Here is a 24,794-nt window from a genome sequence, read left to right as displayed (position 1 = left end):
TCCAGGGAAGATAACTGGAGTGGTTAGCCATTCCCTTCTCCAGGGGATCTTTCTGACCCAGGGATTGGACTTGGGTCTTCTGCATTGCAGGAAGGTTCTTTAACATCTGAGCCATCAGGGAAGCCCATTTTTTAAAATGCCTACTGGTAGGCATATTGATGTTTGCATCTTTCGCAATGCTATGTTCTCCCTCTGAGAAAAATTCTCACCAAGGTCCATAAAAGGGATGTTCATGAATTGTTTTATAGTAACATGGAGTTGAGAAAGACTGGTTTCTATCATTAAGGAAATTGACAAGGAAAGTAGATTCATTTTATCCCATAAAACAATATGCACTTGTTCAAAGCAAAATATTATATAATGTGCCTATAAAGATTGGTGTTCAAATCTTAAAGGTATATGGCTGAGAGATAAAGAAAAAGACATCCATAGCACAATGTCATTTTTAAATAAGAATACCTGCACGAAAACTAATTCAGTATAAAAACTAAATGTTTAACAAGGATATGTCAGTAAAAGGATACTCACTAAAGACTTTAGAATGGATTATCATGTATGAGTATGAGATAGGAAAGAATAACATGAATAAACAGATAAATATGTAAGTAAGTAGGATTCAGCCTTTATGAAGACTGATGTCAATTCATTGCTATGAATACAGAAAAAAAATTTTGAATCTTTCACCTTGAGTGAAACAGTCAAATCAAATAAAACCTGCAGTGGCACTAAATGTATTGGGTTTTGTAGTTCAATTACAGAAAAATATTTAGAAGCACTTAGGTCACTGTGTATGGAGGGTGGAAGAGAGGAGTTAAAACAAGAGATACGCTCATCTACTTTTTTTTCCCCCACTTTAGTGAATTGGTCTAATTTTATTTATTTAGCTCAAAGGCATGATGCAAATTCAACTTAACAGGATTTATATTGAAAAATAAGAAATAATTAGACAACATAAGTAGTGTTTTCATTTTTTTTTTCTGACTCTAGAAACCCTAAAGAGTGAATCACAATCTTCCTCTCACGCCAAAAGCAGTAAAGTGATGAATCTGATGAGTGTTACAATAAAAATAAAAGTCTAAACAGTATAAATGAAATTCATAAAATGAAATTCATATCTCCCTTTGGAGATAATTCATGGAAAGTTTCATAGAATGTCCCAGCTTGCTTTTAGGCTTATTTGTACAAAATAGTAACATTTGGAATTGGGCAGTCCTAGATAATAGACTCAATTTTTATTCACAAGTCAGACTGCAGAAGAATGTTGTTTCCCAAATAAGAGGCAGCACTTAGTACAATTATCCAGCCATAAAGGAAAACATGGATCATGAATGTCTGGACATGCCAAAGTTCCAAAATATTTATCTTGAAATTTTGTAGAAAAAGATTCTTTCGATCCAATTTTTATCATACCATCATCCAATCTTCTATTATCACATGAGACTGAACCTCTCTCATTGTTTCCCCAATAGCCACTTGCAATCATTTAAATTAATTAAAATTAAGTAAAATTTAATAGTCAATTCCCCATTACACTGGAAGCATTTCAGATGCTCAGTAGTTACATGTGGGTAGGGGCAGTGCAGTTGCCACTGAAAGTGCAACTTTAAGGCATTTCCATCATCACTGAAATGGTGTTGGTATAAAGAATATACAACATTACACTTTATATTGCTGTTGGTTGCTAAAATAAGATAGAATAAACTACTTATTTCAAAAGATATCTATCATACTAATAATGTAAAGAAGTATTCTCAGAACCTATGGTCTCTAAATTTTAGTGCCAATGCCAGAGCTATACAAAACAAAGGTGGGTTACATAGATGTAAATAGCACATAAAATTCAATGAAAACTGATCAAAGGAAGATGAAATGTACAAAGAAGCTTGTCTTATGACATAAAAATGTGTGTCATTTTGTTTCATGACATAAAGTATGTGTACAAATGGCCTCTAGCTTTATGTATCCCAACCAAAATCTTCAAATACGTATCCTAAAAAGAGACAGTGTGCAAATCTGTGTAACACCAAAAACAGATAAAACTTCCTATAACAGAAGAACATTTTTAAAACAAAGTTCACTTTAAAAGTACCATTGTTAAAGACTTTTCACACCTTGATGAAACTTTTTAACATTATTAATTCTCTAATGTATTTTCCAGTGAATTGGTATCATTAATGTATTGGCAACAATAAAATAGGAAATAGGAAAAAGGAATAGTAAAAATAGGAAAAAGAAATAATACAAGATGAAACTAGCCTGACAAGGGAACAACATAAAGACTTATAATTAGTAGGACACACATGATGGTATCTCAATGAATATAAAAATACTCTATTAAAGATAAAAAATAATTTCTATTCTAGAATGCTCAGATGAAATATTAGTAAATCAAATTATTTTTTAAAAATCCAAACTTTTCCATAGGAGATCAATTATCATTGTCTTTCAGCCTTCTGAAACATTAAATAGTCTATGACATATTTTTGTGTTTGGTTCTTTTTTCAGATACAACAGGTTACTGTAAAGGTGTGTGCTTGACTCTGGCTGTATTTTGACATGGAATACAGCATAAGAGAGGAGGTTGGAGAGCTTTCCTAAAGATATTTTTTGACCAAGGAAGAAGTGTATAACCATGATAATTATAATGCTAAAATTACTAGAGATACAAGCATCCAATCACATTTCAGGTGACTGACTTAGTCCAGAGGTAAATTCTGTTTTGTCCAGATCCAGACAACTGTCTGACAAGTGAAATTAAATAAAAAGATATGGTCAGCTCAATCATACTCTCACTGATATTAAGAAAAGAGATTCACAATGAGCTGACTACTAAACAATGATTTTCAATTTGTAAGTATGATCCTTAAGTATCTATTTTAGTTACACAATATAAGAAGTTATTATGTTAATATTGAATGGAAAACCTGTAAGAATTACAAGAGAAACAAAGGAGATAAGTTTTAAGTGTAGAGATAGGCATTAAATAGGGTGTATATACTGCATGTATCTGCATTCCAACATTGTAAAAGAGAGCAATTATGTGGTGCAAAATTTATGGAAGTGTGTATATAGCATTCACATTTTAGTTTTCTTCTCGTCCCTTCCCTTTCACTAGTACCCATGATCAAATCTCTTCATTACAAGTATGAAACTATCTCTCAGAGAAAAGCAAGTAAGTAGAAATTAGTCAAAATTGAATAAATATATTGACTAAACACTTGCATAAAGTACTATCAAGTCAAAATATATAAATGAGGACTGGTTTCCTATTGCTAAAGAAGATAATTTAAATTCCTGGAATCAGGTATACCCTTAAGGAGTCTGGACAATTCCCAGCTTCTCTGCAGTGGATTTTATTCCACTTAATATTTCACAAATTTGTATTTTTAAGGATAAAATAAAATTTGAAATTTCTGTGTGTAATACCCTTACTCAGTATTACATAATGCATAATAGCATATCAAAGACTTTTTAAAGACTTACAGTGCTTGCAGTCAACCAATTTTAAAATTTGTTTACCAGTATTTTGATTTATAACATTTACAAAGAACACATTTTGGAAACACTTTGTTTGCTTAAATGATTTGATTTTAAAATGAGAACTTTGAATTACAAAGAATAGGATCATTGAATTCTCCAACACACAGCAAATCTGTTAACAAAGGAAGTTTTAAGAAAAAATACCACTGTAGCAGAGCTGTGTCTCTGAAAGGGGAAGTCACGTATATACACACGGTTTATAAGGCTTTGGAGCCTGAGCGCAAGTTGTTTACCTTGGGTCTTTCAAGGCAAAACCACACTGAAATTAAGCAAAGTTATGATATGACAGTTCAGAATTAGAAGTCTAAGGATCTTGATGTAAATGGAAAAAATACTTTTGTTTTATATGTGAACTGCTTGCCTAGATGACTAGAATCCTAAATCTTTATGGATTTCCTTGATCACACATTGAAATTATTTATAGTCTCAGTTTCAATTGTCTGTGGTAGAATTTTCCTGAAACAAGTAAGTAAGATTGACTTAAGTAGTCCATGGTTGTATTTAAGTCACACTGACAGGTAAAATCTTAATTCTCAATCGCCTATTATCATCATTCCTCAGTGAGTCCTATGATAGATCATTGTCAACTAGGGAAGTGACCATTTTAGATCTCCCCCACTCTTTGGATACACCAGATCTTGGTGGCAGTTACGTGATCTTTTAAATGAAGATCATTACTTACTTATATGTTTGTTTATATTGAAGTATAGTCAATTTACAACATTGTGTTAATTTCTGCTGCACAGTGAGGTGATTCAGTTATACATATATATATATATTTTATATATATATTCTTTTTTCATTATGGTTTAATCACATGATATTGATGAATATAGTTCCATGTGCTACACAGTAGGATGTTGTTTATCTGTCCTACATATGATGGTTTGCATCTGCTAACCCAAACTCTAATCCCTACCCTGCCCCCAATCCCTTGGCTACCATGTCTGTTCTCTCTGTGAACTTGTTTCTGTTTCATCATTAAGTTCATTTCTGTCATATTTTAGGTTCCACACATAGGTGATGTTATATGGTATTTGTCTGATTTACTTCCCTAAGTATGTTAATCTCTAGGTCCATTCAAGTTGCTGCAAGTGACATTATTTTATTTTTTTAGTGCAGAGTAGTATTCCACTGTATGTTTGTACAATATCTTCTTTATCCATTCATCTATCGATGAACATTTAGGTAGCTTCCATGTCTTGGCTCTTATGAATAGGGCTGCCATGAACATAAGGGTGAATGTATCTTTTTGAATTGGAGTTTTGTCCAGATACGTGCCAGGAGTAGGATTGCTGGATCATACTGCACCTCTCTGTAATTTCGTAAAGAACTTCCTTACTGTTCTCCACAGTGGTGGCACCAATTTACATTCCTACCAGCAGTGTAGGAAGGCCTCCTTTTTGTCATACTGTCTGCAGTATTTATTGATTGTAGATTTCTTGATAATGGCTATTCCAATCCCAAAGAAAGGCAATGCCAAAGAATGCTCAAACTGCCACAAAACTGCACTCATCTCACATGCTAGTAAAATAATGCTCAAAATTCTCCAGGTTGGCTTCCAGCAATACGTGAAATGTGAACTTCCAGATGTTCAAGCTGGTTTTAGAAAAGGCAGAGGAGACAGAGATCAAATTGCCAACATTCGATGGATCATCGAAAAAACAAGAGAGTTCCAGAAAAACATCTATTTTTGCTTTTTTGAATATGCCAAAGCCTTTGACTGTGTGGATCACATTAAACTGTGGAAAATTCTGAAAGAGATGGGAATACCAGACCACCTGACCTGCCTCTTGAGAAATCTGTATGCAGGTCAGGAAGCAACAGTTAGAAGTGGACATGGAACAACAGACTGGTTCCAAATAGGAAAAGGAGTATGTCAGGCTGTGTATTGTCACCCTGCTTATTTAGCTTATATGCAGAGTACATCATGAGAAATGCTGGGCTGGATGAAGCACAAACTGGAATCAAGATTTCTGGGAGAACTATCAATAACCTCAGATATGCAGATGACACCACCCTTATGGCAAAAAGTGAAGAACTAAAGAGTCTTTTGATGAAAGTGAAAGAGGAGAGTGAAAAAGAAGGCTTAAAGCTTAACATTCAGAAAAGTAAGAACATGGCATCCAGTCCCATCACTGTATGGGAAATAGATGGGGAAACAGTGACTGACTTTATTTTTGGGGGCTCTAAAATCACTGCAGATCATGATTGCAGCCATGAAATTAAAAGACCCTTGTACTTTGGAAGAAAAGTTATGACCAATCTAGACAGCATATTAAAAAGCAGAGACACTACTTTGTCAACAAAGATCTGTCTAGTCAAGGCTATGGTTTTTCCAGTAGTCATGTATGGATGTGAGAGTTGGACTATAAAGAAAGCTGAGCATAGAACTGATGACTTTGAACTGTAGTGTTGGAGAAGACTCTTGAGAGTCTGTTGGACTGCAAGGAGATCCAACCAGTCCATCCTAAAGGAGATCAGCCCTGGGTGTTCATTGGAAGGACTGATGTTGGAGCTGAAACTCCAATACTTTGGCCACCTGATGCAAAGAGCTGACTCATTTGAGAAGACCCTGATGTTGGGAAAGATTGAGGGCAGGAGGAGAAGAGGACGACAGAGGATGAGATGGTCATATGGCATCACCGACTCAATCAACATGAGTTTGAGTAAACTCTGGGAGTTGGTGATAGACAGGGAGGCCTGGCGTGCTCTGGTTCATGGGGTCACAAAGAGTCGAACATGACTGAGTGACTGAACTGAACTGAACTGAGTTCTGACTTGTGTGAGGTGGTACCTCAATGTAGTTTTGTTTTGCATTTCTCTAATAATTAGCAATATTGAGCATCTTTTTATGTGTCTGTTGGCCATCTGAAAGTGAGAACTATTTATTGAGTCATTTGATGAAGTGTCTGCAAAATAAAAGTTAAGATTCTAAAATAAAATATTTGAACACTTCAGGAAAGACAGTGATTATTTATGCTCAAAGTTTGTAGATCTCTTCTAAACTAGAAATCAAGAATGTCCAAACTAAACCAAGAGAAGAAGTCCTTTCTTCAATTTTCAGTCCTCACAGAACTAGATATGGAGATATTAGGTGAATCACCTAATTTCTTAATTCCTTCCTTTTTTCTGAATCGTGTTAGTAATATTAAGATCTAAGAGAGTTCAGTGGGTGTTTACATGCACTATTCTCGTTAAATCATAGATAACGTTTTGCAAAGACAATATCATTTCTACTTCGCCTATCCAGTATTTCTGGCCAGTACTGTTACAAGACTTCAGTGACATTTTTTAACACCAGTAAATATATGAACCATTGCATGTTAGATTTTTCACATTTCTCATGATTCTTTCATAGTGTTATATGAGGAGATTTAAGTATAGGAAAAAAAAGTCCTATCGAGTTTCTTAGGAATCTCAACAAGAATCCAATTTTTATGCTTGATTTAAGTTATCTAGCAAATACCTCTCAATCTCTTAACCTCTCTCTCTTTCTCTTGATAAAAAGAAAAATACTGAGCCCAAATGAACTAGAATTGACATCACAGCATCAGTTCAGTTCAGTCGCTCAGTTGTGTCCAACTCTTTGCAACCCCATGGACTGCAGCATGACAGGCCTCCCTGTCCATCACCAACTCCTGGAGTTTACTCAACTCATGTCCATTGAGGTGGTGATGCCATCCAACAAACTCATCCTCTGCCATCTCCTTCTCCTCCTGCCTTCAATCTTTCCCAGCGTCAGGGTCTTTTCAAAAAATCAGTTCTTCACATCACGTGACCAAAGTATTGGTGTTTCAGCTTCAACATCAGTACTTCCGATCAATATTCAGGACTGATTTCCATTAGGATGGACTGGTTGTATCTCCTTGCAGTCCAAGGGTCTCTGAAGAGTCTTCTCCAATGCCACAGTTCAAAAGCATTGATTATTTGGCACTCAGCTTTCTGTATAGTCCAACTCTCACATCCATACATGACTACTGGAAAAACCATAGCTTTGAGTAAATGGACTTTGTTGGCAAAGTAATATCTCTGCTTTTTAACATGCTGTCTAAGTTGGTCATAGATTTTCTTCCAAGGAGCAAGCGACTTTTAATTTCATGGCTGCAGTCAACCATGTGTAGTGATTTTAGAGCCCCCCAAAATAAACTCTGTCATTGTTTCCACTGTTTCCCCATCTATTTGCCATGATCTTATTTTTCCTGAATGTTGAGTATTAAGCCAAGTTTTTCCCTTTCCTCTTTTACTTTCATCAAGAGGCTCTTTATGTCTTCTTCACTTTCTGTCATAAAGGTGGTGTCATCTGCATATGTGAGATTATTGATAGTTCTCCCAGCAATCTTGATTCCAGTTTGTGCATCATCCAACCCAGCATTTCTCATGATGTACTCTGCATATAAGTTAAATAAGCAGGGTGACAATATACAGCCTTTACATACTCATTTTCCTATTTGGGATCAGTCTGTTGTTCCATGTCCACTTCTAACTGTTGATTCCTGATCTGCATACAGGTTTCTCAAGAGGCAGGTCAGGTGGTCTGGTATTCTCATCTCTTGAAAAGTTTTCCAGAGTTTGTTGTGGTCCACACAGTGAAAAACTCTGGCATAATCAATGAAGAAGAAGTAGATGATTTTCTGGAACTCTGTTGCTTTTTTGATGATCCAATAGATGTTGACAATTTGATCTCTGGTTTCTCTGCCTTTTCTAAAACCAGCTTGAACACCTAGAAGTTCACCGTTCATGTACTGTTGAAGCCTGGCTTGTAGAATTATTATCATTACTTTACTAGCATGTGAGATGAGTGCAATTGTGTGGTAGTTTGAGCATTCTTTGGCATTACCTTTCTCTGGGATTGAAATGAAAACTGATCTTTTCCAGCCGTATGTCCACTGCTGAGTTTTCCAAATGTGTTGGCATATTGAGTGCAGCAATTTCACAGAATCATGTTTTAGGATTTCAAATAGCTCAACTCTGATTCCATCACTGCCACTAGCTTTGTCCGTAGTGATGCTTCCTAAGGCCCACTTGACTTCACATTCCTGGATGTCTGGCTCTGGGTGAGTGATCACACCATCGTGATTATCTGGTTCATGAAGATCTTTTCTGTGTAGTTCTTCTGTGTATTCTTGCCACCTCTTCTTAATATCTTCTGTTTCTTTTATGTCCATACCATTTCCATCTTCTATTGTGCCCTTGGTATCTCTTATTTTCTTGCAAAGATCTCTAGTCTTTCCCATCCTATTGTTTCCCTCTCTTTCTTTGCATTGATCAATGAGGAAGGCTTTCTTATCTCTCCTTGCTATTCTTTGGAACTCTGCATTCAAATGGGTGTATCTTTCCTTTTCTCCTTTCCCTTTCACTTTTCTTCTATTCACAGTTGTATGTGAGGCCTGCTCAGACAACCATTTGGCCTTTTCACATTTCTTTTTCTTGGAGATGGTCTTGATCCCTGCCTTCTGTACAATGTCATGAACCTCTATCTGTAGTTCTTTAGGGACTCTGTCTATCAGATCTGATCCCCTGAATGTATTTGTCACTTCAACTGTTTATTCATAAGGGATTTGCTTTAGGTCAAACCTAAATGGTGTAGTGGTTTTCCCCACGTTCTTCAATTTAAGTCTGAATTTGGCAATAAAGAGTTCATGGTCTGAGCCACAGTCAGCTCCTGATCTTTTTTTTTGCTGACATATAGAACTTCTTCATGTTTGTCTGCAAAGAATATAATAAGACTGATTTGTATTGACCATGTGGTGATGTTTATGTGTGGAGTCTTCTCTTGTGTTGTTGAAAGAGGGTGTTTGCTATGACCAGTGCATTCTCTTGGCCAAAATCTATTAGCCTTTGCCCTTCTTCATTCTATACTCCAAAGCCAAATTTTCATGTTACTCCAGGTATTTCTTGACTTCCTACTTTTGCATTCCACGCCCCTATAATGAAAAGGACCTCTGTTTTCGGTGTCAATTTTAGAAGGTCTTCACAGAACCCTTCAACTTCAGGTTCTTCAGCATTATTGCTCGGGGCATATCGAATGATTTGTCTTGGAAATGAACAGAGATCATTCTGTCATTTTTGAGACTGCATCCAAGTACTGCATTTTGATCTCTTTTGTTAACTGTCATGGCTACTCCATTTCTTCTAAGGGATTCCTGCCCACAGTAGTAGATATAGTCATCTGAGTTACACTTACCCTTTCAAGTCCATTTTAGTTCACTGATTCCTAAAATATCAATGTTCACTCTTGCCATCTCCTGTTTGAGCACTTCCAGTTTGCCTTGATTCATGGACCTAACATTCCAGGTTCCTATGCTATATTGCTCTTTACAACATGGAACTTTACTTCCATCACCAGTCACATCCACAACTGGGTGTTGTTTTTGCTTTGGCTCCGTCTCTTCATTCTTTCTAGAATTATTTCTCCATTTCTCCACTGATCTCCAGTAGCATATTGGGCACCTACCAACCTGGGGAGTTCATCTTTCAGTGTCCTATCTTTTTGCTTTTCATGCTGCTCATGTGATTCTCAAGGCAAGAATAGTGAAGTGGTTTACCATTCTCTTCTCCAGTGAACCACGTTTTGTCAGAACTCTCCACCATGACCTATCTTGGGTGGCCCTACATGGCAGTGGCTATTTTTTTAGACCAGTAGCAGTTTACCAAATAGTTGGTACATACTTAATTTGAATTGTGTACCAAATAGTTTTTTCTGCCAATAACCTAGTACTAACTATTGAAGGCTATGCACAAAAAACTATTTCAGGAATCAGTGAACTAAAATGGACTGGAATGAGCCTAGTTAGGTATCCAGAATATAAAAAGGAGAAATGATCAACTAGACGAAGGATAAGATCTGAAGATAAGAATTGGAAAACTTATATACTACACATTAACACTTCTGTGTAAGATTGTTATTAAATATATGTCATCATTTTCTGTTTCCTTTCTGAGCCTTACCTTAAATAAAGCTTGATTACAAAGGTAAATTCCTACAAATGACTCCTGGGTATTGTTCTTGTCATAGAAATGACATGAAAATGGTTTTAGATTGTTGCTTACTGGGTATTTTTTTTTGCTATATTACATATATAAAAAATCTAATAGTTGAATTCTGTTATTTATGACATTTTTTAAAGAATTGATTCTAAAAAGAGTTGATTGGACCTTCGAAAAAAATATGTGCAAATGACTACCTTTTGAAATAATATTTAATGAAATCATTAAACATTGAAGTCTATGCTTAGACTCATACCAAGTGCTGACTCAATACGTAAAAGATAATTTTAAGTTTAGAGACTTTGTAAATATTATGGTTAAAATTCTTTAAAAATTGCTAACAGCAAAGGGTAAACAAAATGGAAATATATAAGAATAAGAGTATGCCAATTAAAGCATGAAGCTTGTGATTAACATTTCATAGATTTTGTTTGGTAGATCTTATATGGATCTGTGTATGTAATGCAGTTGTTTTCTTGATACAAAGTTCTTATAAAGCCTCTCTCATTCTCTGCCAGTTACCTGTTTATTGTCTCAGTTCAGATTTGCTCTTCATTTCCTCCTTTGTGAAGTAGGGTCTGGGTCCTTTAAATAGTTTTCATTTGTCAGCTGCATAATGTTAAGCATTGTCAATAGAGGTTATTATAGGAACATAGCAAGAAGGTTTTCCTTCCTCTTTCCAAATCACTCTATTTGACTGGCTTCTGCAACACCCACATTTCTTAGCATCCAACTCTGGCTGTGTGTGTGGCTTCTGCAACATCCAGCACCTTCAGTACATAGTACCCTGCAGTACCTAGAGACAGTCAGCTTCTCCCAGAACCTCCTCCTTTCAAGGCAGTTTTGTAGTGGAGCACCTCTCGCTTTCCCTAGGAACTATGTGGATTTACAGCACTCTGCAGAGAATTGACTTCTAGGAAGTTCAGTCATCAACATCACAGCAATATCTTTACCCCTCAGAGAACTACCAGCTATCCTTCACTAATAATTTCTGTATCTAAGCTTTGTTTTATATTTTATATAGTTATTTTTACTTTATCAACCAATTCCATATTACTCCAGTCCCCTGTAATGGTGAATAATTCTTTTTACTGAGCTTTCCCTGTTCAAATTACTTTGTGGTTTCTTTCTCCTAACTAAACTCTGACCGATACACAAGCTAAAATTATTTATTTATGGAGGATTATTAAGACTCTTAGTTTTACATTTCCTGATATAGTGATAGCCCATGTCTTATATCTTTTTAGCTAGGACACATTTAGCCATGGATCAATACTCTGAAGATTGAGTGCAGCTTTAGTGTTCAAAAGTATTTAATAGAGTTGTTTTCCAACATGATTCTCAGACATGTTCCCCTTCTGGTATGTTTTCCAGGAGATGAATTCTTCAGTATTAGTCTATTTAGAGGCTATTTTAAGAATATAAGGAAAGGAAGTTTATACCTGTAGATGATAAGAGTAGATATATGAATGAATATTTTGCATACTTTGTGATGCCTTCTTTAGGTAACTTAGGATTTGAAATCAAGGGTGAAATATCCAAGCCCGTAAGTGACCTGAACTAAATTTGATGGTGAAAATCACAAGCTCTCGATAGTGTGGGCCTCCCGTACATGAGGGCCAGAGGCAAAACTCTTGTCTAAGGAAGCCCAAGTGTCAGCTAACTTTGCTAAGATAGATTTAAAATGTCATTGGCCCTGTTTTCTTTTCCTAAGTATTAAGAATGATAGAGACAACAAAGTCTCTTAGAGAGTAATCAGACTTCCAGATTTCCCTATTAAAAATCCCTGTAACATTAATGTCTCTGTCTTTGGAGATGTAGGTTGGGACTACCCAGCCTTACACAAAATCAAGTCAGATTTTTTGCTTCAGTTAGAGCCATAGCTCTTTGGAAAAAGAAGTTTCATGTTCCCAAAGATAGGCAGGAAGAAAAGCATATTTTCAAAACCCACTGTAAGTAGTTAGTGGTATGAAGTCTATTCAGAGATGTTCAAGGGACACTGCAGTTTGCATTTTTGTCCAAGTTCTGTCTTTACACTTCCACCAGGATGATCATTGTGACAGATGAGACATACACAGAGACATTCAGAAATATCAGTACAGTGTGTTCACTATTATAGTGGCAGCGTTTTGAAAGTTTCCATTAGAGGTCTCTGTCCCACTATGAAGCTTATGGTATATTCTGCTTAATATATTCTCATATAAGTTTTAAGTTATGACCTACCAAAAAACCAGATGAAGCCTGGATTTTCAAAGGGGAAGGAAGTTATACTAAACTTTATTTGGTCATATTTCATCCACAACAGAGATGATAAACAGTCATGGATTTACTCTTCTTTTGGAGAAAGGAATGACAGCAGGATACAGTTTATACAAATAAATAGACATGTTTGAGGGGAAATTGATTATTTATTAATAAATATTTTTTATTTTCAGTAACAAGTACTGACAGTATGAAAGACCATGAAGTTTAGATTTTAAAGTTAAATATGAGGAAGACTTTCCTAGTTAGTTGCTGCTGCAATTTCTCCTTGAAAATATGGGTAGGTCTCTGTCACAAGGTTTGTGGAACACCCTAATAAATAAGAAATTGATTTTAATTATTCATATGAGTTTGATTCTGAATTCTAAGAACTTGCCAATATTATTTATGTACAGAATAGATTTATAGGTTCACAATAATTAAAAAGGCACAGAGTATCAGAGCTCTTAAAGATTGTATTTAAATTACAAGTTTTTTTTCAGGGAAATTTCTGTCATAAGGTAATATAAAAATAAGAGAATATGACACAAGTGAACTTACGTAACAGTAATAGACTCACAGGCGTTGAAAACGAATTTATGGTTACAAAAGGGAAAGGGGTGGGTGAGAGATAAGTCAGGACTAGCAGACACAAATTACTGTATATAATATAGATAAATAACAAGGTTCTACTATATAGTACAAAGAACTATATTCAATATTCTATAATAAACCATAATGGAAAAACATGAAAAATAATAGGTATATATATGTATATATATATATGTATGTATATGTATATAGATGAATCACTTTGCTGTATACCAGAAATTAAAACAATATTGTAAATCAACTATACTTCAGTTTATAAAAAATAACTTGAGATTTTGTTGCCTACCGTACACAGTGATACTCAGAAAAATACTATCATTTGTCTCCTAGTAACATTTTGAATGGATTATGTTATCTGTTGGGAGTATTCACAGTCTTGGGACAAATCATGTCCAAAAAAATCAACTTTGTTCTCACAAACTCCTAACTTTTCTTTGGAAGCTTTTTTTTTCATATCTTATAAGTAATTATATTGATGGAGTCAGTTTATCACTAATATTCCTTACGTATATACATGCAAAAATTCTCATAAAATATAAACAAGCTGCATTTATGCTGTACATTCTGACATTAATGGGACTTGAGAGTTGACAGTCCTATGTACTCATGATGAGAAAAAGTTGAACAAACAGAAAATTAACAACTCTTCTTAGATCCATCAGGAAATTGAAGTCTGTGGAAAACCATGGTCCTGAAAACTGGACAGGCAGACAGAAACAGAGTCACAGCTTAACAAGAGCAAAAGCTACAGAAACTGTAACTGAGTAAGAACATGTACCGTAATTGACAAGATACCAGAGGCTGAGTGCAGACTAGCTTGCGTTAAAATTCCTGAGGGCTCCCTGTTTCAGTGGGTGTATGGAGGAAATATTTTTGTGAATTTTACTTCCAGGAACCTTACCAGGTTCTCACAGTAAAGGATGGAGAAATATACCTCAATCTTTGCAATAGATATCAGTGCAAATTAAAAAAAAACTTAATTTATAGCAATTTTTATAACAATTTTTGAACACACAGCAATATCTATGACTTTTTTTATTTGTAGCAATTTTTGAATAAAACACTGTCATAGAAATGAAGAAGGCTTTTGATGAACCCACCAGTATATTAGAAAAAGTCAAGAGAAGATAAAAATCAGTGAGCTTGAAGGTATGACATGCAAAAAGGAAAAAGAACAAAAAAAAAAAAAGAAAATTTTCAAGACTTGTGAGACAATTATAAAATGTACATATGTGTCATGAGACTAGTAAAAGGAGAAATAAGAGAACAGAAGAAAATATTTGAAATAATAATGGCTGAGAATTGTTCAAAATTCATCAGGGACACCAAAAACCATATATCTGGAAAAATCAGATTTAACAAAGGACAAAAACCAAAAGTTATAATACACATATCATACTCAAATGACTGAAAATCAAAGACAAAGAGAGAATCTTGAAGAAGGCAGAGAGAAATAGAGATTTACCTAAATAGAGGAATAATGATAAAAATTTATATTGGGCTTTTTCAGAAACTATATAAGCAAGAAAGGCATAAAACAAAATACTTAATGTGTTAGACACATAAATACACACATAACTAAAAACAAAATAACAACCTAGAATTCTATGTCCAGCAAAATTACTTCAGAAAGTTACTGAGAAATAGAGACTTTCTCAGACAACCAAAAACTGAGTTTGCCACCTGTAGACCTACTTAAAAGTTCTTCAGGGAGAAGGAAAAATTAATTCACTTCAAAAACTCCCCAAACTGAAACTGGTTAAATTATGAAATTTTTGTCATTGTGAAATGTGCCTTTTAAAGTAATCATTTAATGAATGACAGTCTGTACTGGAAAGGTCACAGAGTTACGTTTAAACTTAAGACTAACCCAAAAGAGTTTAACAAAGTTCATATTTCTTCTCCAGCTCTGGAATGCCAGCCAAGGTGTACATGAAGTCCCATTCTTAACTCTTCATCTTAGAATCTCTGCCATTATCCAACTTCAAATTGTTGGTTTTCAAATATACTGCTCTTATTGGCCTATTAATTTCTTAACTGCCAATTCCCATAGCTCAAACCACTTGTGTTGTTAAAGGTGTCTTCAGTTTAAAGGAATCCTCATTACCAGAATCTTATCTGGTGGGGACTGTGGCTTGTATCTAGTTCTGCAAAGAAAGGTGTATACTCTTAGTCTTCCAAAGTGGGATTTCTAAATTTGTTTTCCTACACATATTTGATTACATAATGCTGTACAGATCCATGCAAATAATAACTGCTGAGTGTTGTGTCAGTCACACAGGAGGACTGGCTTTTGCATGTAGCCAGGAATCTTAACATCAGATCTAACATTCTTGCTCAGATGAACCCTGAGTTCTAACCAAAGGGAACTTAATTTAGGAACTCCCCTGTGGCTATGCATTTGACAGCCAACTTTCTGAGCATTTGAAGAAGTAAAAGTAGAATGAATCAAATTCATAATTTATATACCAGAGACCTGGTATATAAATATCATCACAAATGCATCAAGAACTTTTACTCAGAAAAAATGAGTATTTAGAATAAAGTCTATTATTCATGTCAAATAGGATGTCACTTTCAGCCATTCAAGAATACAGTTGAGTATTGACTCCTTTATAAATGACAGGAACTAACCATTCAGATAAGAAGATGAAGAGGGAAATTTTGCTGTGGCATATGAGCAGAGTGCAGCAAGTTTTGGGAGGCAGACATAAAATAAACCATCAATCATTACACTGTCTCACAAGGAGAGTTTCTGTAGCATAATGATATCTCAGTAGGAGTATCAGGTACACGAATGAACTCAGTCTTTTTTTTGGGAGGAAGTTGGAAAGGATGAAGGGTGTGTGGTGTGCTAATCCTTTCACAGAGAATGTAATTAAATTGTGGCTTAAATGGTATGTAAAATATCCACAGGCTAAGACTGTTCTCCCTGAGGAAGTATCAGGTGAGTAAGTCCAGGGAGTGAGTTCAGAGGCAGTGGGGATGCCTGACCAAGATGCCGCGAGGGAGCAGGAGGGTGAGAAGACCCGGTTGTGGGGCTGAGTAGGGTTGGCCAGGTTGGCATGAAGGGCCCTCTGTGCTTAGTGAGCTGTGAGGGGCCCCTGAGGAGAGGAGTCTGAAAGGCTTAGGAGGTGTTCATAATGCCCCCTGCCCCTTCCTTACTCTCCCTCCTCTTGGATTAAGCTCCCTGGTCTGTGAAACCCATTGGGCTGTTTTCTGGGCTAAGATGAGCCTCCCTTGACCGAGGCCTGTCTGCTTTCATGCACCTCCAGCTCCCAGGGTCGCTGCCCCATCTGTCTGTCTGTCAGTCCTCACCTCCAGGACAGGTTGTGCAGCCTGAGACCCCAACTCCATAGTCCCTGTGTTCACCCTTCTCTTGGAGGAACCCTCCATGCCTTCTGTGTGCTGCTCATTAATCACGTTGGGGGAGTCGGAGCCTCTGTATGGAGTTCTGCAAATATGATGGGTTCACACAAGGAATTGATTTTCATTGGGGGACTGTTGATTTGCTACATGTGAAATGGGAGTTAAGAAAAACCCAAAGACTCTGTAATGACCTGGAAAGACTTAGTGATTTGTATTGTATAGTGAACTAAACATCGGTAATTCTGTACCTTATTTGCCTTCCTACCATATGACCTATAGCCTCTAAATAAAACCAGGTGATCTCTCGCCTAAAAAAAAAAACAAAATGGGAATGTTCAGGTACAAGTGTTGTTTAGTATGTGTGCAGGATATGTGTACAGTACTTTCATGCAGAAAACCAAGATTCATCTCCCAGAAACTAAAAGATCTTATAAAACTTGACACAACTCTGCTTGACTTGACATTGTTATTCAGATTTCATATCCCTGAAAATTATCTACAGAAAAACTCACTCAATTTTAGCCATGAACCTTTTTTAGTAATACAAGTTTTCTGACTGTGTTTAGTTAATTTTTTTTTTTATTGCTTGGAACAGAGGGATCCACTTCTTAATATTTTTCTCTAAGCATTAGTATTACTTAATTTCAAATTATTTTGTAAGGGTTGAGGTATACATAGCATTATGAAGAATTTAAACAATCATCTCTGAATTCACTGCCCAGTATAGGAAATAATACTTTAAATTCTAAAATTAATCACAAATGGGAATTTGATAGTTATAATGTGTTAAGAAGTTAAATTATGTTGCCCCCAAAACTCAAGTGTTCAAGTTCTAATTTCTAGTACTTCTGAATGTGAATTTATTTGAAGAGAGAGTATTTACAGAGATAGTTAAAGTAAAATGAAGTCATTAGCATAGGCCTTCATGGAATATGACTGATGACTTTGTAAAAAGCGGAAGTTTGGACACAGAAAGGAAAGACAACATGAGGAGACACAGGAGGAAGACAGCCATTTCAAAATGAGGGAAAGAGAGACTTAGAACAGATCCTTCCCTCAGAGCCCTCAGAGGGAACCAACCTTTCAGTATCTTGACCTTAGACTTTTAGCCTTCAGAACTATGAGACAATAAATTTTTGTTGTTTATAGCCACCTAGACTATAGTATTTTGTTATGAAGTCCTCTATCAAATATCATGTATGTATTTCTAGTTCACTACATATGTTGTGATCAATAAATAGTACATGTTCTGCTTTGCACATTTTAAACAACTATAAAAATGGTGTCATACTCATTTGCTTTTCTCTTTTTGTTGTTGTTCAGTTGCTAAGTAGTGTTTGATTCTTTCCAACCTCATGGACTGTAACACCCCAGGCTCCTCAGTCCTTCACTTGTCTCCCAGAGTTTGCTCAGATTTACATCCACTGAGTTGGTAATGCTATCTAACCATTTATCCTGTGCTGACCCTTTCTGTTTTGCCTTCAGTCTTTCCCAGCATCAGGGTCTTTTCCAATGAACTGGCTCTTCGTATCAGGTGGCCAAAGTATTGGAGTGCTAGTTTCAGCAACAATCCTTCCAATAAATATTCAGGGTTGATTTCCTTTAGGATGGACTGGTTTGATCTCTTTGCAGTCCAAGGGACTTTCAAAAGTCTTCTCCAGCACCACAATTTGAAATAATCAATTATTTGGTGTTCAGCCTTATTTATAGTTCAATTCTCACATCTGTACATGACCACTCTTGTTAGTTAATGTTATTTTTGAGAGAGACATCTTTGAGTAATGTTTTGGTTATATATTCTCAATGCTGTATAGAATATTTCTTCACTTTCTCTGCACTACTTGCCCCACTTCTAACATCCCACTCTCACCCTTGACCCAACCCTTTCTTGTGTGGAGAGGTTGTACACATAGTCAGGTAAGTGAGGGTCAGTTCAATTGCATCAGCATACAATGCTTACAGGCATTTATGGGCTATCCACCTGCCCTCCACATAGAAAACCTGGAGAATGTTGGTTTCATGTGTAACTCTTTCTACTGGAAGGAGAGGTTTCATACCTCTCACTCCAGTATGAAAAATTCCATACTTTCCATAGGAATTGTTTGTAAACAGATCCTCTTGCAGCAGTTGAGGGGTGGGCATGGAAGGTATAGTCCTGGCCCTCAGGTAACCTATTGACAGGTCAACCTGAAATAATTCACTATGAGGTTACAGCATACAGTTTCTCCTATTACTTCAGGAGAATTATCTTGCCCTATTCTGATTTTCTTCTTTATGCATTCCAAATTCTGATTTGATCTCTTTTGTGCTTTTTTTCATTGCTAACTTTTGTTTTCATTATTCCTCTCATTAATAGCTTTGATAGCTCAGTCGGTGTAGAATCTGCATGCAGTGCAGGAGACCCTGGTTCAATCCCTGGGTTGAGAAGATCACTTGGAGAAGGAAATGGCGACCCACTCTGGTATCCTTGCCTGGAAAAATCTCATGGCCAGAGGAGCCTGGTGGGCTGTAGTCCATGGGGTCACAAACAGTTGGGCATGACTGAGTGACTAACACTTACTTACTTACTCTGAGGTGCTATCTTTTTCATTTCTTTTTTAAAAAAATCTTTGTATTTATCATTATGTCAATTACATTTTTTTTTCTGATTCTTATTACATTATATCACCTTCTGTTGCCCCCAATTTTAAATCTTCCTCATGTTTGAGTCAGTGGGCTTTCTGTTTTTTCTCCATAGTGGTAAGTGTTCCACTGATTGTTTTATTCATGCTGCAATTTTGTCTCCATTTTCATCTATTTGTCCTGAGTGCTATTCAGCTGTTGTCTGTTTTCCATGTTAGTTTTGTACTTTAAAACATATTTATATAGATCATATAATTTTTTTTCTTTTTAAAATAATCATCCTTGAGGCAGTAGAGATTTACTCATATAATGCAACCTTCTTGAGTAAGGATAAAGTAAAAATTAGATTTTGTAAAGATTAGTGTTTTCATATTGTCCTACAGTTTTACTTCTGCAAGTGTTTACATTTTATTTCTTCCTAAACAATTGAGATATGAACTGAACACTTCACCCAGTGAAAAATTTCTCTCTCTCTCTCTCTTTCTGCCCACGCTTTTCTGTTGCTGAAGTGTGGTACCGTAGAGACTTTCTGAAAATATGGCTAGCTGGCCTCTCAGCACTCTCATTTGGCCTACCCCGGAGTTTCTCATATTTAATGTAAATACACATCATCTTGCTGCCTTGTAGATTTGGGTTCAGAAAGCATGGCTCAGAGCTTGTGATTCTGAGTTTCTTACAATCTCCAGAGTGATGCTAATACTTTGTTCCTCAGACCAAACTTTAAATAGCAAGAGCCCATCCTTGTATGGGTTTTCAAACCAACTGATCCCACAGAAGATGCTGCAAAAAGATTTCACACCCCATTCTCACTAGTGACAAATAAACATTTGGCAGTTGTATCTCACTACATGTAATGCCTTCAGTAGGTTTATTTCTTGAACTTGTTTTAAAAGCAGAATCCATGATATTTGTGCTCCACTTCCTTCCATGCACATTACCTCTTCTTTGGCTAATCTTGTACAGTATTTGCCCTTTAAATTAACTCCACATTAGCTTAAATGAGACATTTTTGCTTTTTTCTCTTTTATTATTTGCCTAAATTTGAGCAAGAATATGGGAAATGCCTTATCATCTATATTGTTTGAATTTTTTAAAAGGTTGAAAGTTACCATATAGCATGGTCAATAGACAAACATGTATTCTTTGATTATTAAGTTGAACTTTTAAATTATGCTTTCAAATTTTATATCCATGTTAATTTTTGTTTGCTTGAGCTATTAAATCTTGAGCCAGGACAGATAAAATCTTGCAAAGTAATTATAGTGTTTTTAATATTCACTTGTCAGTTTGCTAGTTTTGGTTTATATATGTTAAAAATTTTCACATGAATGTAGAAAATTATTCCACATAAATTCATTATGATTACTGTTTTATTTGTGATTATTTATATCATCTTATTTTAATTTTGTTTCATGACTTATCTATGCATGTCATTCTTTATTACATACATCACATATTATTTTCCTGTAGTGGTTTATGGACTTTCCTGGTAGCGTAGTCAGTAAAGAATCCACCTGCAATGCAGGAGACCAGGGTTTATAAAATATACACTTGATTTTTACTATTTTAGTGCTCACCCCTAAAAGTTAAACATAAATGTTTGATGTAAAATATAAAGAAAAATTAAATTAAGTCACCCATTTATCTATCTGTTGTTAACAGTGCCATCAAATATTTTAATTTCAATTAATACCTGTATTAATTTGCTAGGGCTCCCAGAGTGAGGTAGCACTGACTGGGTGGTTTAAATAACAGGAATTCATTTATTTACACTTCTGGAAGCAAGAAGTCCAAAGTCAAGGTACTTGCAGGATTGATGCCTTCTAAGGGTCATGAAGTAAGGATCTGTCCCAGGCATCTCTCTCTGGCTTTTGGATGATTGTCTTCTCCCTATGTCTCCACATTGTCTTCCTTTTTTATCTATGTCCAGATTTCTTCTTCTTAGGAATTAGTCGTATTGCATTAAGGTACATTCTAACGAACTGATTTTTTCTTAGGTATCTCTGTCAAAACTGTCCCCAGTTACAGTCATACTTATAGATAGACATAAAAGGTTAATATTTCAACATTTGAATTTGGGGGGGGGCACAAATCAGCCAATGAAACGACCCTCACACCTTTACTCTTTCTACCTAGAAAATTAATTATGCACATTTTTATTAAAGTAAATTAGATATTATCCTTATTTATACATTCGATCTAACCACTAATTTACCTACTTGTTTGTATGTTTCAAAAATTATTCGTTGAGAAATTTGCTATCAGTAGAATTGTCCTTGATATTTTTTTCTGTTTTTTGCTTAAGGAAGTTTTATTATATTCTGAGTTCTGTAGATATATTATTATGTGTCTAATACACTCTGAGTAAATTGAATGGTTTAATCCTACATTTGATATGCTATATCTGATGCTAAGTAGTCCTTTAAAAAAAAAAAAGGACCATCAATTATCTTATTACATAGTATTTCTCCTTTATTACTACTAGTTTCTCCTAAATTTGAATAGATATAAGTCCATTTTATTTTCTAACGTCCAGGTACCCATCCTTCTCGTTAACATCTTTTATTTCTCATATTATTATTATTTTTTTTTTGCTGCATTTGAGTATTTTCTAAAACTCTACTATCTAGATCACTGACTTTCTTTCAAATATTTATAATTTTAAGTTTAACTTTTAAAAAAATTTAAATAATCTTTATTAAGGCATTAATTAAGTACAAAAAGTTACCTATTTAGATTATATAAATTATTTAATTTTGATAACAATGACACCACCACAACAATAAACGTATAGAATATTACGTGAAGTTGCTCAAATGTGTCCGATTCTTTGCAGCCCCATGGACTGTAGCCTACCAGGCTCCTCAGTCCATGGGATTTTCCAGGCAAGAGTACTGGAGTGGGTTGCCATTTCCTTCTCCAGGGGATCTTCCCAACCCAGGGACTGAACCTGGGTCTCCCATATTGCAGGCAGATGCTTTACTGTCTGAGCCACCAGGGGATTTTTTTTCTTCTGGTTCCCCCCCGCCCCCCACAGATAACCTCCTTCTGCTCTTGAATTAAGAAAAGCATTGATCTTCTACTTTGAATTTTCTAGAATGTCATATACATGGAATCAGAGCACACTTACTCTTTTGTGCCTGTTTTATTTATTTATTTGAGATTTAGCCATGTTGCTGAATATGTCAAAAGTGTGTTTCTTTTTAATACTGATATTGCAAAGTTTATTCACCTGTTGGTAAATAGTAACATATGAAAAGATGATTATGATCCACCCATTTTCTAATTTTTAATGACCGATATTAAAAAAAGACTAATAATGACAAAATTTATGCAGATGTGGAATGACTAGAGCTCACATCATATTGGGAAAAATGCAGAATTGCACAACAATTTTAAAGAAAAGTTAGTAATATAAAGTTTTTACTTTCTTATAAAATCAAGTATAAATATATTAAGACCCAAGAAATGTCATCTTAACTGTTTAACCATGGGAGATAAAAGCACGAAAATATGAGCAAATATATGCATATATATGTGTGTGTGTGTAAAAATATATATCTTTATGTGAGAATATTTATAGGATTATCTATAATGATAGCTAAAAACCAGAATCAGTTGTTTTACATTTGCTTATTTTTAACTACAAAAAGTAATATTTGATCTAATTTCTAATTTTTCTTATTTTTTGTATCTTTTAAATCCCTTACAGTTATACAGTGGAAGTGAAAACTAGAGTCAAAGAATTAGATCTGATATAGACAGAGTACCTGAAGAACTATGGACGGAGGTTTGTAATATTGTACAGGAGACTGTGATCAATACCACCCCCAAGTAAAAGTAATGCAAAAGGACAAATGGTTGTCTGAGCAGGCCTTACAAATAGCTGAGAATAGAAGAGAAGCAAAGGCAAAGGGGAAAAGGAAAGATACATCCATCTGAATACAGAGTTCCAAAGAATATCAAGGAGAGAGATAAGAAGCCTTTTATTTAACTTATATGTAGAGTACAACATGTGAAATGCTTGGCTGGGTGAAGTACACACTGAAATCATGATTGCTGGGAGAAATATCAGTAACTTTGGATATGTAGATGACACCTCCCTTGTGGCAGAAAGGGAAGAGTAACTAAAGGGCCTCTTGATGAAAGTGAAAGAGGAGAGTGAAAGAGCTGAACTCATGTTAAAATTCAACATTCAAAAAAATAATATCATGGAATCTGGTCCCATCACTTCATGGCAAATAGATTGGGAAACAATGGAAACAGTGACAGAATTTATTTTCTTGGGTTCTAAAATCACTGCACAGAGTGACTGTAGCCATGAAATTAAAAAGATACTTGCTCCTTGGAAGAAAAGTTATGACCAACCTAGACAACATAATAAAAAGCAGAGGTATTACTTTGCCAACAGATGTCTGGCTAGTCAAAGCTCTGGTTTTTCCATTAGTCACGAATGGATGTGAGAATTGGACCATAGAGAAGGCTGAGGGCCAACTAATTGATGCTTTTGAACTGTGGTGTTGGAAAAGACTCTTTAGAGTCCCTTGGACTGCAAGGAGATCAACCAGTCAATCCTAAAGAAAATCACTCCTGAATATTCATTGGAAGGACTGATGCTGAAGCTTAAGCTCCAGTACTTTGGCCACCCGATGTGAAGAACTGACTCATTGGAAAAGACCCTGATGCTGGGAAATATTCAAGGAGGAGAAGAGGATGACAGAAAATGAGATGGTTAGATGGCATCATTGACTCAGTGGACATGAATTTGAGTATGCTCTGGGAGTTCTTGACGGACATGGAAACCTGGTGTTGTGCAGTCCATGAGGTTGCAAAGAGTTGGACATGACTGAGTGAATGATCTGAACTGATTTTTAGTTTTAAATAATTTTATTTTAACTAATTTTAAATCTGTCTTATTTTACCTTTTTTTTCCATTTATTTTTATTAGTTAGTGGCTAATTACTTTACAATATTGTAGTGGTTTTTGTCATTAATTAACATGAATCAGCATTGGATTTACATGTATTCCCCATCCCGATCCCCCTTCCCACCTCCCTCTCTGCCCGATCCCTCTGGGTTTTCCCAGTGCACCAGGCCTGAGCACTTGTCTCATGCACCCAACCTGGGCTGGTGATCTGTTTCACCCTAGATAATATACATGTTTCGATGCTGTTCTCTTGAAACATCCCACCCTCACCTTCTCCCACAGAGTCCAAAAGTCTGTTCTCTACATCTGTGTCTCTTTTTCTGTTTTGCATATAAGTTATCATTACCATCTTTCTAAATTCTATATATATGTGTTAGTATACTGTAATGGTCTTTATCTTTCTGGCTTACTTCACTCTGTATAATGGGCTCCAGTTTCATCCATCTCATTAGAACTGATTCAGATGAATTCTTTTTAATGGCTGAGTAATATT

At 35.5% G+C, this 24,794-nt stretch overlaps 1 long non-coding RNA gene across 2 annotated transcripts in view; it reads left to right on the top strand.

The window, feature by feature from the left end:
• LOC139035046 (uncharacterized) overlaps window positions 1-24,451 on the top strand; it is a 465,494-nt gene extending 441,043 nt beyond the window's left edge. For both annotated transcript variants that reach the window (XR_011487557.1, XR_011487556.1), the window contains exon 6: window positions 23,087-24,451. This is a non-coding gene — a long non-coding RNA (uncharacterized lncRNA). The remainder of the gene's footprint in view (window positions 1-23,086) is intronic.
• Window positions 24,452-24,794: the final 343 nt, after the last annotated feature.

Source organism: Odocoileus virginianus, chromosome 5 (genome assembly GCF_023699985.2).
Source record: "Odocoileus virginianus isolate 20LAN1187 ecotype Illinois chromosome 5, Ovbor_1.2, whole genome shotgun sequence".
Taxonomy (NCBI): domain Eukaryota; kingdom Metazoa; phylum Chordata; class Mammalia; order Artiodactyla; family Cervidae; genus Odocoileus; species Odocoileus virginianus.
Note: the sequence above shows the minus strand (reverse complement) of the source record. Positions and strands in the feature narration are given on the sequence as shown.